This window comes from Marmota monax, unplaced genomic scaffold (genome assembly GCF_021218885.2).
Source record: "Marmota monax isolate L192 unplaced genomic scaffold, Marmota_monax_Labrador192_F-V1.1 WCK01_AAM20220418_F8-fsc00022, whole genome shotgun sequence".
In the NCBI taxonomy this organism is placed as follows: Eukaryota; Metazoa; Chordata; class Mammalia; order Rodentia; family Sciuridae; genus Marmota; species Marmota monax.
Genome location: NW_026695215.1, coordinates 3,965,699 through 3,984,184, shown reverse-complemented (window position 1 = coordinate 3,984,184; position 18,486 = coordinate 3,965,699). Strand labels below are relative to the sequence as shown.

Sequence of the window (18,486 nt, the reverse complement as noted above, 5' to 3'; positions counted from 1 at the left end):
GAAAGGCATTTTGGAAGCCTACGTTGCCACAAATGTTGTTTCAATTTGACTGTTTCATAACACACCAGTAAACCCATTAGTAAGAACTCCCTGATTTCCAAAGTCGTCGCCAGTTCAGATTATCTGCAGTGACCCCAAGATGACTTATCAAGGAAGAGCTGGAATATAAAGACGCTAGGGTTCTTGCCAGGCTGGGCCGAGTCTGAGTTGACCCGCCAGAACGTTCTTGCTCTCTATAGGGGTCAGGAGACTCCTGGGAAAAAGTCCTTTAGAAGCAGTCTGAGAGCAGGGAGGAGCTGCCCCCAGGGCTGCTGACCCACGTTGGTCCTCATCACGAGGCTGCCCTTTGGCCAGTCCTGTTCCAGCTCTTTCGGCTTCTCAAGTAAGTGCAGGGACTTCAGTGCGAGATAAGATGTTTCAATGTGTGTTCCCTTTTGCAGAAGCTCTGCATGCTGGGACCCACTGAGCCATTGGGCATATGTTGAGAGGGACATCTGAACTCTGGGTAGGGACCAGATTAAGATGTGTTTTCAGTGTTTCTCCAAGGATTTCAGAAGAGGTGAAAAAGATGAATTTTTATCTCTCAACTCATGAAATTCTAGTCAGTGTTGCAGAATGAGGGCTGTGCTGAGTCCTTCTGGACTCTGGTGTATGTTATTGACTACACTTTTGCAGAGGATCGGGAAAAGACTGTGAAACATGACTATTCACGCACTCCCTACATTTCTTCATCTTGCCTGTGACTGGTTCTGATCAGCGAAATGTGAGTGAAAACTTTGACTCTTGCTTCAAGGCCTAGGTGACAGTACATACTGTGCATCTCCCCCAGACCCCCTCTTTACCTGTCCCCATCTCTTTTAGTCAGTGTTTTCTCCACTGTGACTAATTTTCTGACCAGAACAATTGTAGGGGAGGAAAAGTCTATTTGAAAGCTCATGGTTTCGGTGGTCTTAGTCTATAGAAGGCTGGCCCCATTTCTTGGGGTTCAAGGTGAGGCTGAATGTCATGGTGGGAGAGCGTGTTGAAAGGAAGCAACCCATATCATGATCAGAAAGAAGAGAAACTCCACTCGGCAGACACAAATCTATACACCCCGTGGCTATGCCCCCAGTGAACCACTTCCTCCAGCCACACACCCCCTGCCTCCAGTTACCATCAGAGATTAATTCACTGATTTTGTTAAAGCTATACCCCAGTCACTTCTCCTCCAAACCTTCTTACACTTTCTCACACGTGAGATTTTGGGGGATACCACACCTAAACCATAACACCATCCATGTTGTGGGAAGCAAAGAGTCCCTAAGAGGTGGTAAAAATATTAGAAAGAGCCCAGGTAATAGAGTCACAGATTAGAGAATTACCACCAGAAGCCTGCCCAGCAAGCATTAGATTGTGTGTGATGGAGAACAAAAAAATCTCAATTGGGTTGTCACAATGGCTGGTACAGTCAGCTGTCTGTGGTCTCAGGTTCCACATCCATAGATTCAACCAACCTCAGATTAAAATATTCAGAAAACGATGTTATGCTCTTGCTGATGGTTACAGTGGCCGTGTTTATGCTGAACATAAATAGGTCATTTTCTTGTCATCATGTTCTAAATAATACAGTACAACAAGTATTTCTATATCATGGACATTGTATTATAAGTCATCTAGAGATAATTGAAAGGCTATGAGGGTGTACTCAGGGCATATGGAAATACTATGTGGTTGGATGGAAGACTTGGATTTTGGTGCTCACCAGGGATTCTAGAACTAGTCCCTCTTGGATACTGAGGGACAACTGTTTATTACCCTGACCAATCCAAACTACTTTAAAATTTTGATTTGTTTATTTATTCATCATACTATGATGGGGAGGGCATTACTATAATATAAGGAAGTGTCTACAGAGGACATCATTAGGGAATTTATTTATTTTAATGCAATTCTCTTTGTTCATAGTGAATCATGATTAGGGTTGCAGCCCATGATGTAGTTTGTAATGCTATACCATCAAAAGTTCAGGCCCACAGCTTTTCTTCCCAATAAGTGTATTCCCACATGGATTGCACAGTCCCTAGCTTCTATCACGCATTAATACACAAACTAATCTGCCGTCACAAAGAGACACCCCCAAAACAAATCAATGATTATTCAAACTCAAACAGAACAGGCGTTTGTCTTCCTCTCATTTAACAACCCGAGTGAGGTTGACCAGGGAACCAGGTTCTTTCTATGTTGCGACTTTACCACCCCCAGCCCAAGGCCAGCTCACTAGTGGCATGTTTGGGAGTTCCAGTGTGTGCCCTGGCGTGCAAATAATCTCATGCCTGTGTGACAGGACCCAGAGCTGCATGTAGAGCTTCTTTCACATCCAATTGGCCGAAGCATAATCACATGTCCACTCCTGGCTGGGAAGCGTCGTCTCTGCAGCCAGGTGACCGTGTGTCAGACAGAACTTGGGAGTCGTGTCACAGTGGAAGAGAAGGAGCATGGATGTTAGGACAGGTTGGGTGCTTTTCATCTGATGATTCACAGTGGGTTTCTTGCTTTTGAGCATCTTCAGTATCAGAGGAGATCAGTACTGTCTGCTACGGTACCTTTTCTTGCAAATGAGGACCATTGGACCATCTCAGGTAACGTGAAATTCCATTATGATGACACAGAATTCTCTTTTTTTGTCACCCTACTGAGGAACTAAGGTATGGAAAATATCCCTTCCTGTGGTATTTTCCTGTGTTTTTTTCCCTTTCTGCATTTTTATCAGTGCACTGTAGCCACACATAATGATGGGATTTGTTGTTACATGTTTGTACCAGCACACAATATAACTGGAGTGTTTTTAAAGTGCCCTTTGGAGAGCCTCACCTGTGTTGGCCCTCAATTAGGGGTGTCATGGAGGCTGGGGATGAGCTCAAACCTTTATTGCCAGTTAATCAGGCTGAATGCCCACCATGAACATGCGGCTCCCCCTAGACCCGCTGAGCGCCAGCCCAGTGGAGGGTGGGGTGTGCTCAATGGGACAGTGAAGTGAGGAACCTCAGGAGGAATAGTTTATCCTAAGGTGAGGGCTGAGATGGGGAAGGGGAGATTCCGAGCTCTGTGAGATTCTCTCCTTCAGAATGTCACCATGAATTAAAGTTTGAATTTTGGTTCAAGGAATCTGCTGCCAAGCAAACAAACAGAACAGGTGGATGTAGATGTACCTGCTGTCCTCATAAAACCCTCTGTGGGACATGAGAGCACAGGATCTTAATAGCAGAGCTGTTGATGCAGTGGAAAGACTCTCTGCTGGACTCTGGCAGTAAGGAGAGACAGTGCCCTTGGGTCAGATGAGAGTGTCCTAGGTCTGGCATCACATGCTCAGAGCTGTGCCACTAAGGAAGGTATCAGTCACTGTCCCCTGGGTGAGGATTAGCAGTGGCCAACCCCTCTGTGGACCCTGGAGCACGGTTGCCACATTTGGAATTGGCATTAGTAGGACAAATCCTTGCAGAAGACTAGAATCAGAGGAGAAGGACTTATTTAGTCGGAGAGGGTTCTGGATGTGGTGTAGTGTAGAAAGTGTGGGTCCTGCAGAACTCAGAACTGCATGAGCAGAAGTTGGGAGGCTCTAGAACTTGATCCTACATGGCAGATGGATTTAAGACCAGAGCTATCCGATGACAGGAGTGTAAGATTTCCTCCGGTGTCTCTCCTTGCCTCTCTTGGCCTTCTACAAACAGGCACCTCACAGTTAGTGCTCTTGATCTGCTTCCCCCTGCTGAGAGCCACAGCCGAGTGGGAATGAAGCTTGGCATTTTTGCCAGAATGAAGTGGTTGAGAGGTGACACCAGTGAGCCATTGAGATGATGATGGTTATGTTAAGCTGTGTATTCAATTGTATATTAGACCCCTGTGGTCTGCCTTGGCCCGCTACTTTGGAGTTCTCGCAGGTATTCCTGGAGAGTTGGTTGGGGAAGTGCCAGAGGAGGGATTTCCGGTTGGTGGTGTTTCCTGGAAGGGCCACCTGGGTGGAGTTCGGGCAATAAAGGAGTTCCTGTTTTGAACCTACAAGTGCCTCGTGGCGGCTTGGTTATTTTGTGCCCAGTCAGACTGTGGCATCCCCCAGTGCAGGAGACCACCTAGGGGAGTGCTGAAGATAGTCACTCTGCTGTCCCTCCACCTTACACTGCCCTGATTTCCAGGATTCCCAGAAGAGGGACGGCTCCAGCGGCACACCCTTCGACTCCGGAGAAGGCAACCCCAGGCTGACGTCAGTTCTCTTCCAGTTTCATCCAAATCCACTTTTCTTTTGCGGTGCCTTGGCCTCACGGGGGCATTTGATGCACCTGAATCAGGGGTCTGGGACATAAAGAGAATCACGCTATCCAGCAAGTCTCTCTTGTTCTATGCTCTTTCGTTATAGGTAGAAAAATTAATTTTCTATTATGATTATATTCTGCTTGTCATCAATCTTGCCTCCTACCATTTTAATCTGGCAAGACAGTGCACCAGAAGAAAGGATATAGATGTCATTTTGTCAAGTGACTCTAGAGAGGGTTGGGGTGTTGGGTTAGTTGGCATGTATTGAAAATATTTTAACAAATATGTTTTGTGATAGAAGGATCAAGGATAATAGCACTAATTTGACTCCTCCTTTCCAAACAGAAAAAAAAAAAACATGTTGAATGCTGCCAGGTACTGGACGCTGGACAAGCCTGGAGGGGCAACACTGAAGAGATGAGCCCTGCTCTCCTGGTGTTTACTAGGCCTGCAATTTCATGTTCATACACCTTTTATATGTGGGGATTTTTTTGTTTTTTGGGGGGACAGAAACTCAGACTCTAAAATTTCAAATGCACCTCCACAATTGAAATGGCTCAGTTTAGAATTCTAAATCCTCATTATTTGGCCCCAAACCACCTTGAGGGGTGACTTTCCTTCTAGTTAGTTTGCAACAGCACTGTGGGCTCTTTCAGGAACTGTTCTGGCTACCGAGATTCATGCAGCTTCCCCATTCCTCTTGGAATTCCCGTCCTACATCTTCCCCTGGAATCTGTCCATCGTTAAAGCCTGCCCTGGTGGAGTGGAGCTGTGAGTCGCAGGTCCCTGGCATTCTCCTTCCCCACCAGATAAATCACAACTGGACACAGTTGTGTATCCAGGTGGGAGATTGTGGAAGAATGTTGTCCACAATGGACAGAGATTTGGAGAAAGCCAGTGACCTTGGATAGCAGAGCAAAGGGTGAACCTGTTGCCCTAGCACCAATTACAGGGTAGAGTGGCAGGGATGGGGGGAGTCCCTCCAGCCCTGAAATTGGCACCTTGCAGAAATTCAGTCTAAACATAAGAGACCTGGAATCTGCATTGCAAATCCCGGGCTTTGGAGAAGTTCTCTGCCCTTCCCAGGGTTTTCACGGTGCCCTAAGAGGGACCATCTTGAGAAGGTCTTGCCTGAGCTTACTGCTCTGGGAGCCAAAGGCCCCTGCATTTTCCTGTGTCTGGGTCCCGATGGCAGTGTAACTGCACTGACTCTGCGGGTAGCTGCTTCAAGGGGCAGCTTGGTCCTGGAGAGCCTCTGACATACAATGGCAGAGAATTCTATGTGGTGGGAACCAGGTAAGAGAATGGAGGATGCTTCCCTTTTAAAACTGGCAGATCAGGAACCTGGTTGCGGGATCCCAGGGGAAGAAGCAGCCCTGCACTTTCAAGCAGGAGCTAAGCCTGGGTGCACCAGAGGTGAAGGGAGAAGATCACTCAGTGCCCGTGGCCATTCACCCCCAGCACAGATAGCTGAGACTCCATAGCCTCTTCCAGGTGTAGCCCAGAAGCTCAGAGTCCTTGGCAAGCTGCAGTGCTCCTGGAAGCACAGGGAACCTGTGCTGGATGAGTCCCCTCTGTGGGCGAGCTTGGTGACAGGCTGCAGCATTGTGTCTGCCCTGCTCTTGGATTGTGCAGCCCAGATAACCCCAGAGTAGATCTTTGCTGTCCAGCTCTGATTTCTGCCCCAGCTCATCTGGCTGGCAAGGCAGCAGGGAGCTATGCTAACTGAGGGGTCACAAACCGCTCCATCGCTCACCCAGGAGCGCCACAAAGGAGAGAAGGAGGTAAGTAATTCCCAGCCCTTCCTCTGTCTGAGCAGCACAGTCAAAAAGACCTGGAAAAAAATTCTCTGTCCAGCACAGATTGCAATCACCCAATCCTACCCACCCCATGGATTGCTTCAGAGGAGAGGAAATTTTAATTTTTTAAAATTAATACACTTTTTGTTATTACTGGGTTTTGTTTGTATATATACTTACATCTCTCTTGTGTTCTGCTCTTAATATATTTAATTTTCTTTTTTTTCCTCTTTTTTACAGCTTTCTCCTGCTTTTCCTTTTCTTCTTTCTTTTTAATTTTTATTTCTGCTTCTTTTTGTTTTCCTTTTTTCTTCCTTTCTTTTTCTTTGTTGCTGTGACAAATACCTGAGGAAAAAACTTAAAAGAGGAAACACTGATTTTGGCTCATGGCTCTGGGGGTGTCAGTGTGTGGACAGCTGGCTCCGTTGCTTTGGAATGGGGCCAAGCACAACATCATGGTGGAAGAAAGCTGCTCACCTCACAGCAGCCAGGAAGCAGAGAGGGAGAAGAAGGGGACAGAGACAAATTCAGTATGCAGAGGCATGCCAACGTGACCCACCTCCTTCAACTAGGTTTCACCTCCTACAGTTTCCATCACCTAATAATCTATTTAGCTATGAATCCATTAATGGGTTAATCCACCAAAAAGTCAAAACCCTCATGATCCAATCAATTTCCCAAATCCCCACCTCTTTAATATGGCTGTTTTGAGGGGCCAAGCCCTCAACACATGTGACTCTGGGAAACACTTCATAACCATAATATTCTGCCTCTGCCCCCAAAGTCCCATGTCCATCTCATAGTGCAAAATGCGTTTAGTTTCTTTCCAAAAGTCCTCATAGCCTCAATGGTTCTAGCATTGTTCTAAAGAAAATCAGGGAAGAACCAAACAATATTAATACAGAAGATCATCAAACCTCTAAGATAATAAAACTGAATATAAATAGTCTTAATTCAACAATTAAAAGACTCAGACTGGATGATTAGGCTAAGAATATGCTTCCTTCAAGAAACTTACCTCTCCAGCAAGGACATATACAGAATGAAAGTTAAAAGAAAGGAACATCATATTCCGAGTCAATGGAATTTGAAAGCAAGCAGGAGTAAGTATACTCATAATCCACAAAACAGATTTTAAGCCCAAGTCAGAAGACACAAGAAGATCACTACAGATTGATAAAGGGAACAATTCATTAAGAAGATGTTACAATTATAAACAAACATGCCGCAGTCCGGCTGCAGCAAAATAACCGGGGGGTGACCAACAACTTGTGTACATTGATACAGCAGGAGTAGGAGCCGTTTATTGTAGGACAACAGAGGTATTTATACATTCCACACAGCTTATCTAATTAACATAAACTAGATACAGCAGTCAACCAATAAGGAATCTCCACACTTAATGGCTCGCTGGCGTTACTTCACAAACCACTCCCTCTGGCAAAATGCCAGGCGCCATCCAGACTTGTTTACAGACTCTAACACAAACATGCACAGTTGTTGAAGCACCCAATTTTATATATTACTACTAGACCTAAATAGATAGATAAGTCCCAAAACAATAGTAGTGGGTGACTTCAATACCCGACTCTCACCAAAGGTAGGTTATCCAGACTATAGAAGTTAGCAAAGAAGCATCAAAGTTACATTATACTACAGATCAGATGGGCTGAATACAGAACATTGCAGTCAAAAGCAGCAGAATACAGATTCTTTTCATCAGCACATGGAATTTATTTCTAAAATAAATCATACATTTGGCCATAAAGTAAATATTAACCAATTCAAAAATTTGAAATTATTTCTTGCATTTTATCAGTCCATAATGGGATAAAACTAGAAATTGATAGCAATGAAAACTGCAGAAATTACTCAAACCCATGAAGATTAAACAATAAAAATTTGAACAAGAAGTAGGTCATTGCAGAAATCAGGGGGTGAAAACAGAAACACTATCATAAGCTATCATAAGAAGGCAGTTCATAGCTATGCAGTCCAACACTAAATAGAAAGATATGTCAATAAATAATGATTAAATAAATAATGATGTAGCTCAAGACTTTAAAAAAGCAAGAACAAATCAAAACCAGAATCAGAAGAATAAATAATAAATACCAGGAGAAATAAATGAAATAAAGACTAAAATAAAAAGAATGGTCTCTATGAAATAATAAGGTTGATAAATCCTTAGCCAAGCTAATGAGAGAGAGAGAGAGAGAGAGAGAGAGAGAGAGAGAGAGAAACCCCAATAGAGAGAGAGAGAGAGAGAGAGAGAGAGAGAGAGAGAGGTACCCAATAAATAAAAAAATGGGATGATTACAACAGATACCTCTGAAATTCAAAGGATCATGAGGAAATACTTTGAAAACCTGTATTGGAAAAAAAAGCAGAAAAAATTTAGAAGATATGGACAAATTTCTAGACACATCTGACCTACTAAAATTGAATCAAGAAATTATTTAAAATAGATCAACAAAAAGCAATGACATTGAGGCAGTAATAAAGTTTCCCAACGAAGAAAAGCTCAGGATTAGATGGATTCACTGCTGAATTTTACCACTTTTAAATAACATATAGTACTGGTTCTCCTCCAACTGTTCATATTATAGAAAGGGAAATAACCCTTACATACTTATTCTACAAAACCAGTATTATCTACTACCAAAACCTAATAAAGATACAACGAATAAAGAAATCTACAGACCAAATACCCTTGATGAACATAGATATAAAAATCCTCAATAAAATACTTGAATTCAATAGTACAGTAAGAAGACCACATGCTATGATCAAGTTCGTTTTACCCTGGGCATGGAAGGATGGCTCAACATATACAAATCAAGAAGTTTAATATAGAATGTGAATAGGATCTTGGATAAAAATCATAAGAGCATCTCAATAGATAGATGTAGCCTTTGATAAAAATACAACTTCCCTTCATGATAAAGCCTTTAATAATTTTGTATAGCAGGGAAATACCTCAACATAATTAAGGCTATGTATGAGAAACTCAGCCAACATCATACTACTGGATGGGTAAAAACATTTCTTGTGAAATCTGGGACAAGGTAGGGGTGTCTTTTCTCACTATTCTTATTTAAAACACTACTAGAAATTTTAGCCAGAGCAATCAGACAAGAGAAAGAAATAAAAGGGATACAAATAGAAAAGGAGGAAGTCAAATTATCCCTGTTTTCAGATAATATGATTCTTAAAAAAGAATTTTAAAAACCTAAAAAACCCTAAAAATTCCACTAAAAGACTCTCAGAACTGATAAACAAATTCAGCAAAAAGGCAGGATACAAAATCAACACACAAAACTCAATTGCTTTTTTATACACCAACAGTAAACTTGCTGAGAAGGAAATCAGGAAAGCATTCCCATTCATAGTAGCCCTAAAATAAACAAATAACAAACAAACAAACCTAGGAATCAACCTAACCAAGAAGGTGAAATAACTGTATATTGGAAATCACCAAGTACTGAAGAAAGAAATTAAAGAAAACACTAGAAGATGGAAAGACCTCCCACATTCATAGACTGGGTATATTAATATTGTTAAAATGGCCCTCCTACTGAAAATGAACTACAGATTCAATACAATTCTCATGCAAATACAAATGACATTCTTCATAGAAGTAGACAAAGCAACCCTCAAATTTATACAGAAGCACAAAAGATCCTCCAAAAGCCAAAGCAATTGTTTTAAGTCGGATCCTGTGTTGCTCTGACCAAAGGACCTGGCAAGAACACTAAAAGGAGGGAAGTTTATTTTGGCTCATGGTTTCAGAGTTGCAGTCTATAGTTGGTCAACTCCAGTGCTCTGGGCCCGAGGTAAGGCAGCACATCGTGGTAGAAAGGTGTGGCAGAGAAAAGTGGCTCAGGACCTGGCAACCAGGAAACAGAGAGAACTCCTTTGACCAAGAACAATTATAAACATCAGAGGCATGTCCCTTTGTGACCTACTTTCTCCAGCCACTCACAGTTTTGCCTGCAGTTACCTCCAGGTTAATCTATAGCAGTGGATTAATCCATTGATTAGTTTATATCTGTCATAATGTTAATCATTAAGCTTCTGAATATTTTTGCATTGTCTCACACATGAGATTTTGGGGGACACCTCATATCTAAACCATCTAGGAAATCCTGAGCCAAAAAAATAAAGCCTAATTTCAACTATACTACAGTGTCATAGTAACAAGAACAAAATGGTATCGGCATATTGGCATAAAAACAGACGTGTAGGCCAATGGAACGAGGATCCAGAAATAAATCCCTGTATTTACCAGCAACTGATTCTCAACAAAGGGGACAGAAACACACATTGAAGAAAGGAAAGCCTCTTGAACATGTGGTGCTGGGGAAACTGGATGTCCACATGCAGAAGAAGATTGGAATGAAACCTCTCCTCACCCTGCATGAAAATGAACTCAAGATGGATCAAAAACCCTTAGGCAAAACCCCCCAAATTGAAACTACTAGAAGAAAACATGAGGGAACACTTCATGACCTTAGTACAGGCAAAGATTTCCTGAAGAGAAGGAAACAAGGGCAAAAATTGGCAAATAGGGTTACATGATCCACACCGCAAAGGAAACCAGCCACAGAGGGAAGAGCCAACCCATAGAGTAGGAGGAAACCTTTGCCAGCTGTCCATCTGGGAGTATTGACATTCCAAAGATTTAAAGACTAAAAACAACAATGATAAGTTAAAAGAATAAGTAATCTAATTTTAAAAAGTGGGCAAATGAGCTACCAGACACCTCTCAAAAGAAGTAGAACTGGCCAATGAACGTGTAAAAGAATGCTCAATGTCTTTAGCCATCGGAGAAAGCAAACCAAAACTCCATAGAATCCATCTCACCCTGGTCAGAACGGCTTTTCCAAACACACACACAAACAAAAAAAAGATAACAAGTGCTGGTGAGAGAAAAGAACCCTTATCCACTGCTGGTGGGATTGTCAGTCAGTACAGCCACTGTGGAAAGCAACGTGGAGGTTCTTCACAGAACTAAAAATAGGGCCACCATATGATCCTGTTCTGCGGCTCCTGGGTCTGTGCCCCAAGGGAAGGAAGTTAGCAAGCAGAAGAGACCCATGTGCCCACGTTCACACAGTCACGTTGTGGATGAGTCTAGGTGCCGGCCTATAGTGAAGGAATGAAGACAACGTGGTGTATGTACACAATGCACCATTATCCAGCCACGAAGAAGAAGAACAAATCGTGTCATTGGCAGGTAAATGGATAGAACTGGAGGAAATTGTGCTAAGTGAAACAAATCAGACACAAAAAGATAAGTATCACATGCTTTCTCGCATATAGGAACTAAAACCAAACAAACGTCAAAGTAGAAGAGGCACTTTTAGGACCAGGGAGATGGGGAGAGAGGGCAGTCACAGATGGTGGGAGGAGGGAGGATGAACACGATACATGCACGGGTGGAAATTTGGAACAAACCCATCAAATTGTACAATAAATACATGTTAATAACAAGAATTAATTCAAGCACCCTACCAAAGGGACTCATCTTCCTAAAACCTTTGCAAGCATTCACAAACTAAGGTAATCTCTTCCTCATTTGCACTCCTTTATCATGTCCTTCATGATCAAACCCATGTCATATTCCAGGTGTCCCACCGTGAAGCCAACACAAGTGCTAATACAGAATGCTGTGTGACGGGTGGCATATGCACCACAGCCTTCTCTCCATGGTGGAGGGTGGGAAGTCTAACACCGCAGCCCCGGGTGGCTCAGCACCTGGTGAGGGCCCACTTCTGGGCTCCTAGTTGTCCATTTTCCCACAGTGTCCTTACGTGGCCAGAGTGAAGGGGCTCTGTGCAATTTGTTTTTTAAAGGCACCAACCCCAAACATGAAGGCTCCGTTCTCATGACCTAAACCCCTACCAAAAGTCCTACCTTCTCATAATATCTTATTAGGAATTATTTCAGTTTTTGAACATGGGGGACACAAGCACTTGGTCTGTTGCCCTGACTTAGGGTAGGCCCCTCAAGTCTGTTTTAGCTCATATGTGCAAGTCTTGTATGAAGCAGGAGAAGGCACCCTGTCCTCCAGATACCTTAATTCCATCTTTTGGAAAATTCTAACATACTGATTCTCTTAGGAGAGGGATATCATAGCCATCTGCAGGAAGAGTTACAAATATGCAAAGCTTCTCTAAGGTGTGTGAGAAGTCCCGTAGACTGCGTGTCACTTTGAATGGTGAGCTGGTTTAAGTTCCTGGGATGTGAGCTGTCCTTGGTCAGGGCCAGGGATGTGCTAGTAAATGCTAAACGGCTGATGCTCTGAGAGGAGCAGGCTAGGCAACCTGGATTGTAGTGTTGGGCGATTTCGAGGTACCAATATGACATCAACTCACAAAATCTGAAAAGTTAACAGTCCGCTTTGAAGACCTGTTTCTGGCCCACCCCAAGCCTGGCTTTTTCAATCCATTTTGCTATCTACAGAACTCAATAAATGTTGAGGAAGCTCTGAGCAATGTCTCGATCCACATCATAGTTGTTGTGCGTTAAAAAGCCAGCAACAGTCTTGGTCCTGCTACCACGGACAGCACACACTCACCAGCTGCTTTATTTTTAATGTTTAAGCATTTGAGCAATATATCTTTTTATGACATCCTCCTTACAGCTGAAGTGCACAAGTTCCTGAGAACACAGCAATTCATTATTAGCTTGCCTAAGGTAAAAATATTACCTATAAATAAACTCTCAGGAAAATGCAGCGTACCAAGTACAGAGAAATCTCAAGGCTGCTTTATGATTAGTTATTTCCATGGTCCTAAGTTTCTATTTTCTTAAAGCTTTGCCTAAACAATTTATATTTTAGCTACTTTAATGGATAATGCCATAAATATTTTCCTGACATATCTGTGCTGATCCAAGGAAGGTAGTCTAGGTGGCTAATTAGTCCACATGCTGAGATGAAGGGTGGGTGATAGGCAGGCCTTTTGTTAATTGCCAAATACCGAACCTCTGCATGATGAATTATGTTTATTTTATAAAGGCCAATGTTTTAGTCTTTGCATGAGTGAATCACTTATGACTACTTATTTTAGTTTACAATAATACCAACTCCTATCTAGTTAGTTCAAATTGATGTTATATCCATACACTCAATATTTAATAACACATAAGTGCAGAATAGTAAATGTTTCTGTCTGAATGTTTATAATTGCATGTATTTCACCATTAGAAGATAATACCTGAGCTTAGTGTAACTTTCAATAGGTTTTAAAAATTCTGAAGTACTTTCACACTGCTCCTATAACAAATGACCACAAGCCTAGCATGGCTTAAAATGACACAAATTTATTACCTTGAAAACCTGAAGGCCAGAAATCTGACGGGGGTGTTGTGCCAGCGAGCAGGGGTGGAGGTGTCCACTGGGCTGCGTTCCTCTTGGGGGCAGGAGGAGAGAGCTTGCACGCCTTCTTGCCCAGCTCCCAGAGGCTGCCTATGTCTCTTGGTTCATGACCCTCTTCCTCCATCTTCCGTCAGCAAGAACTGGCCAGCTCTTCACCTAGCAGCCCTCTGGCTTCTCTTCTGCCTCCTTCATTTTTAAGCACCCTGTGACGGTCATCACAAGGCAGGTCCATCTGGAGAGCCCAGGAGAATCTCACCTCTTTAGAAGTTAGTTGATGAGCAAAAGTAATTCAAACTGCTACTTCAACCCCCTTTGACATGCATTCTGGCATGTCACAGGTTCTGGGAATCAGCACAGGGACATTGATGGCGAAGGACGTTTCCTGCCCACCACATACCTGATGGACCAAAATGTGTTTCTAGTTTATTGCTGAGCAAACTGACTCAAAGGCATGAAATGGCCTTCACAAGGTCTCTGGCGCCAGTGCCATTTCCTGAGCAAAGCCATATACTTGCATAACAAACCAGAACCTGTTTTGCCCCAAATTATTGTTTCACTCAGACCTTCACCCTTGTTTAGAGTGTGTTCTGACTTTTGCTCTTTTTACCTTGGAAGAAATCCCTTGCTAATTTGAAGGATTGAACTTTTTGTCTTTCCTGTTTCAAGAGCGTCTGGCGAGAAAAATGATTCAAAAGGGATCAAGCAAGCGATTCACTTAGAGCAATATGAAAGACAGTATGAGAAAAGGGAAAACAAAACTCTAGCCTTTTAGCCCAAAGGCCTCATGTTTTTAAAGATCCACGGAATTTAATTAGGGCCAGGGAAATGTCAGAGGTAACAAGCAAGGATTAAGTTTCAGTGCGGTTGAGCATACAATTGGCTGGCAACTGGTATAGAACTCTTCCCTGGGAGGTGCAGGCATAGGAGGAGAACCATTTGCAGAGGAGGAAGTTGAGGCCAGAGGGAGCCAAAAGCTCACCATGTACCAGTTGGCTGGTCTTTGCCCTGACCCTGGATGTCCCTGGGTCTATTTGGCTCTCTCTGGATTCAGATTTTTCCAAGACACTGTGCCCTAGTTCCTCTGCACTGATTTTATTTTTTTGCCATTTTGAGTATGATTTGTGAAACATTCCATCTGCCTGCCTTCTGGTTGTGGGAAAGCCTTGATCCTAACTCGATTTTTTATTGAGACAATGCAAATGCAAAGAAATTGAGTTAGGAGAAATTCACTCAGCGCAGTGTGTTAGCAACAGGGCTTAAAACAGAGCAGGACCCTAAACTTCTAAGAACGAGACAGAATGTTCTCCTTATCCCACGACTTGTAGTAAATGCAAGAAATGCACAGGACGTCTTTCACAGTAGAAAGATAGTGGGTGAACTTTAAGAATGGCATATTATGTTCAATGAATAAATAAAGATGATTTTTGTTGATGTAGGACATGTCAGAAAGCTGACTGTGAGTAAAGAAGGGCTGTGTCAACAGAGTACGCACGCGGCCTCCCACTTCGCTGTGTCCTTGCAGAATGGCATTGCTCCGGTGTGTGCAGTCCCTACTCTTTGATGCCAAATTTTGCATGAGTTATATTTAAGCCAAAATATTTCCTTATCTTCTTTAACTGTCAAAGTCTCATCCATTTGTTCACATGCAACTTAAATATAATTTTCTTTCAAATGTCTTTAGCATGCTGGGAAACTTACCTGAGTACTCAAATTCAGTTTTATCTCCTTCTCTTTATTATGTTTGTGGACCTCTGTAGCATCTCTATTGTATGGAGAGGGCGACTGCGTTCACTTATTTTTGTCTACTAATTGCACATGTGAGTGGTGGCTAATGTTTGATCAATGAACAAGCGAACAAATGTAGTGGACAGTGTAGTGTTGGCCAAAGAACATTATTTTACCTTATTTTTTTTGTGTGGCTACTTTCAATATTGCTTCTAATATAGTATTTGGAATAGAGCAGATGATCCACTATGTTTATTGATATAATTAATTAAAATACTTAATATTCTTTTAAAAATATCATTGGGCTCATAAGCTGCACCATGATGCTTTGTGAAGCATTTGAGAAGTACCTAGAATTGGACAGCTTTCCTTTCCTTTCTCTTCTAGAAATGGTGTTTTCCTTCTTTGGGGAGACTTGTTCTTGAAGAGGTCACAAACTATAATTTCTACAACCTTCCCTTGTCCCTGTGTCTTATTCACAGGGGTGTGTATAGTTCCAAAATGGGCCAGTTGCCTTTTTCTTAGGATTTGTCAAGTGCACATGCAGTTAGAGGCACCCTTCCCCAGCAGGCTGCCCATCATGGCTTGATTTCAGAGAAGGCCAGTTCTTACACCTGCCCTGTATTTGTAACATGAATCAACAAATATCCAATTTTGGTTAGAGGAGTGTGAGTTTGATAGTCACTGTTGCAAACAGAGTCTTAACACATGTGAGCACAGAAAAGCAGTGAGTGGCCTGGGATTAGCTGTACCCTGGGATCTCCTCCCTGTGCAACCTCTAAATTGCGGCATCTGGCCACCAGGTAAATTGCGGCACCCACCAGCTGCAGCATTCAGGTCTGATCACTGTATCATCTTCGGGCTTCAGTTTCACATCTTAGATCAGGGTTTGGCAAATGCTAAGGATCTGTCTTTGTTTTTTATCAAATAGGAGAGTATAGTTGGAGCAGTCAACACAGGTGTACCCAGGCGAACAAAAGCGCGGGAGCGCACACACACACACACACATGCACACACGCACACAAGCACACACCCTCTGGAGCACATGCTTTTTTCTCACTGAACCAGTGCTGACAGAGGGTGTCTGCCAGCCTCCCCACTCCGGGGAGGGTGTGTTAGAACCACCTGAGAAACTGTGAGCTGTGATTGTTCCTGAAGCAGGGTCTCCTGTCCCATGTCCCCTACACCAGCCCTGGGACACCAAACCAGAGAGAGCCCTTAAATGAATTAACAAACCTTAAATTTAGGGAAATTAAATTTCTCTCTTTTTTTTTTTGGTCAAATTTCCTTCACTTTTTTTTCTCTTCCACATACCCTTCTTCTTCCTTTAAAATGTTAAAATGGCTTTTTAACACTAACATTTTCCCATTTTGGAAAAAGTAGAATTCACAAAACAAACCCCCCCCCCAAAAAAAAAAGAAAGAAGAGTCACAATGTCACAATACTACTACCCATGATGGTTGTGGTTAATTTTTGGCATATATTCTTTCCAACTTTTTTTTTTCATGACAATATTTTAACAAACTTGAAATGAAAATGCATTTTAATTTAACACATCTAAACATTTTCTGCTATTTGGGTTTTTCTTTCCTGTTCTTCTGGCCCTGTGAGGTTACCATGAATACTCCAGCACTCGATCTTGGATGTCGTGTTTTCTGGGCACAGTGCATTTGCAGCATATGTGAATGATTTATACCAATGCAGATGGCAATCCAGCACTTGACCCCACTTCTCTTCCTGGAGATAGAGTAGATTTTTAGCATGTACTACAAAATGAGATGATCAGACTGGAGATGAATCACATGCATTTATAGGGATTCAGGAAAATGCTAATATGCCTGATTCCTGGAACATTCGTTAGTTTCTGGATGGAAAGGAAATCCCAAGTGCAACACTGAAATGTGAATGTGAGGCCCTCCATGTCTACACTTCCCCAGCGGAGCCCATCATTATCTCCAGCAAAAACCAGCGCTTGGTTGTACCAGCCTTCCCTCATAAAACCAATATGGGTTTTGTCAGACAAAATAGAAGCACCACATTTTCTCTATGAGGCTGAAAATGATAGGAATGTTTCTCACTGTTTCAGCAAAACACAAAGGAGCTGAAACTAAGAAAACACTGGTAGAGAAGATCAGAGGGCAATAAATGTCTCCTTCATATAGCAGTCAGATGTGGCTCCTCTGTTCTCTTCACCAACCAAAGGGTCCGGTTCCTTAATCCAGGGCCAGTGCACAGAGACCCTCCCTCCAGCGTTTGGCAACCTCCTCACCTTTTGAAAACAAATCCAACCATCAGAAAATGATGGTTCTCTTTGGAAGGAGGGGGTGTGAAAACAAGACGATATTGTTAAATAGTGTTATCCTCCATTTTTAGAGGTTTCAGTTTGTAGCTAGAGCCACAAAAGATCCATATAGTCTTAATGGATCTTAACACAGGAGGGTTGGAGGTTGGAATAGAGTGGACTCGGCCTAAAAGTGGTAGTATGAGAAAGGTTTGTGTGTTGTTATTTTGTATTCCTGAGCCTGGAGCCTGACAACAAAAATTTGGAATATCCTTTCATAGAGTGGAATCTTATTTCTTTCCAAGCTGGCAGATTGAAGAGCTTGAAGAGTTCCATCTGTGGCAACAGGAATGATAAATGCTTTTGAGGAAATCAGCAGGCTTTTGCCCTGTGTAATGCCTGACACTAACAAACTCAACAAGCTGGGGTCCTTCCTCCTCACCCTAAAACGTGGTCTAATGGGTCTGACGCATTTAAGAGGGGGTTGGGGATGACCTTTTCTAGGTGAGAACCAGCAGAATGGAATGGCCTTTCATTTAGGTGGGAGAAGCAGAAGCCCCACAGAACACTCAATGGCCAAGGTCACCTTGCCTGTAGTGGCAGAACAGGTCTAGAACAGGGACACGTCCAGGACAGCATCCCTCCCACCTTGTTCTTGGCGGCCACATTGTCACAGTGGCCTGGATGTGCTCCCCCCAATATGTCCTGCCAACAGCTTCTTCCTGGCTCCATCCCAAGTTCCATCAGCTTCAGCCCTGGGGTCATGGCTTCTGAACCCTCTGTCCTTGCCCAGAAATCAGCATTCATTGGTGGAACTGGATTGACTCGTGAGATTCCAGGTATGTCTCATCTAATGTGGCTACTCCAGATGGCTGGCAGTGGTTGAGGGAGATCACAGGGGTCTGTGGGACCCAGGAGTACCAGGAGAAACTGGGGATGAACGTCTAGACATGGTGGGGGGATCACTACCCTGAACTTTATCTATGCTTAGGCTCCTCCCCACCAATCTG

The 18,486-nt window shown here is 42.9% G+C and overlaps 1 long non-coding RNA gene across 3 annotated transcripts; it reads left to right on the top strand.

Moving 5' to 3' along the window:
* Positions 1 to 265: 265 nt before the first annotated feature.
* Positions 266 to 7,865, top strand: LOC124084229 (uncharacterized). Of its 3 annotated transcripts, XR_006849061.2 has the most exons (3): positions 266 to 763; positions 2,549 to 2,618; positions 4,170 to 7,865. It is a non-coding gene; the product is annotated as an uncharacterized LOC124084229 (long non-coding RNA). The 3 variants fall into 3 exon arrangements; XR_006849060.2 differs by lacking the exon at positions 2,549 to 2,618; XR_009225641.1 differs by lacking the exon at positions 266 to 763 and having other exon boundaries at positions 778 to 2,618.
* Positions 7,866 to 18,486: the final 10,621 nt, after the last annotated feature.